This window comes from Trachymyrmex septentrionalis, unplaced genomic scaffold (genome assembly GCF_001594115.1).
Source record: "Trachymyrmex septentrionalis isolate Tsep2-gDNA-1 unplaced genomic scaffold, Tsep1.0 scaffold83, whole genome shotgun sequence".
Lineage (NCBI taxonomy): Eukaryota > Metazoa > Arthropoda > Insecta > Hymenoptera > Formicidae > Trachymyrmex > Trachymyrmex septentrionalis.
Genome location: NW_017306018.1, coordinates 682,321 through 683,921, shown reverse-complemented (window position 1 = coordinate 683,921; position 1,601 = coordinate 682,321).

Here is a 1,601-nt window from a genome sequence, read left to right as displayed (position 1 = left end):
ATATATATATATATATATATATATATATTATATACAGTGACAATATAATAAATATAAAATTTCTGAGATATCGAGATTAAAGCAAAATAAAACGCCATTCCTGTAGATTCAATATACCTGTTACTTACAAATCATATTGCTGATGCAAATAAAGCAAATTAAATGAAAGGGTTTCGATAATTTATTTTTATGTACCCAACCACCCACGCACATAGAACAATATATACGGATACCACAATATTCATGGACACGGGATTGTTCTCCATATTAAATGAAGCAACATTTTTCTCTGGTAAAGTTGCATCTAACATGATTTTTTAAGTAAGAACAACTTTAAATTAATCAATAAAATTATATATCGATCAGAGTCCAGTTAACAAATAATGTAAAAATGTTTTTAAAAAACATTGACAAAAATTCGAAAAATATTAAAAAAAATTTTTTTTTTATAATAAGTTAAGTCAACCCTTTTTTGTTAAAAAATACGTTTATTTAAATGTTCGAAAGAATTAATGCTTAAAAAAATTTATTTTATAGTTTAAGAAACCATTTTAACTCTTTACCCTATTTTTCTCTTACAAATTAAAAAAAATTAAGCTTTATACAAACAACATACCACGATTCTCATCCGTAAGACTCATGTTTGACCCGATTTTCTTACCACGAGTCCCATACAAAGTTGTAGGCGAAAGGATTAACATTAGAAAAACATTTTTCAAACAATCTATAAATAATATTTTAAACCCTCACAGTATAAATTCTCTTTTAATGGATTAAATGGATCACAAAATATAAAAAAATTCATGTTCACAAAATATAAAAAAATTCATGCTTTCTTGATTATTTTAAATCAAGAATTAATACATAATTTAACCAAACTATTTGTTTAAATATTTTATTTTTACAAATATATAAATATAAATGTGATTACATTAGTGATATGTTCAAAAATTAACTTTTAAATAAGTCAATAAAATTTAAAAATAAGAAATGGAAAATAAAGTTTAAGATTCACACACATTTCAATTAATTTATTTTATATTTAATTTAATTATTTTAATTAAAAAATGTGCCAACACACACACAAAAAATTTTTTAAATATAAATGCTTAAGTTTGAGACATCGAATTTCATAATTTTGGAACTTATAAAAATAAGCTTTCGTAATAAAATTACATTTGACTTTAATAAATTCATTTTTATTTTAAATCTATAATCTTTAATTATCTATCTTTTATTTTCATTTTATTATCATTTATTATCTTTCTAAATAAAAATTAATAAAGGATAATATAACACCTTAACGGCTCAGTCGCATTAAATTTTACAGAATTGATCAATATATGTAAAGGACTAATTATGTTGTATTTAAAGTAAATAAAAATATAAGACATTTTTCTTAATTTTTAAAATGAATTTTGTGTTTTAAAGTACTTTCAAACTGGAAATTTTTTAATAAATTCTTTATCATTATTTTAATCAAAATATTATCTAATAAATTAATTTTTTTGAAAGCTAACACCCGATAGTAGTGTGTAAAAATTATGTATATTATTATATAGCGACAATTGATAATTACAAACGTTTCGACCATAGTTTTG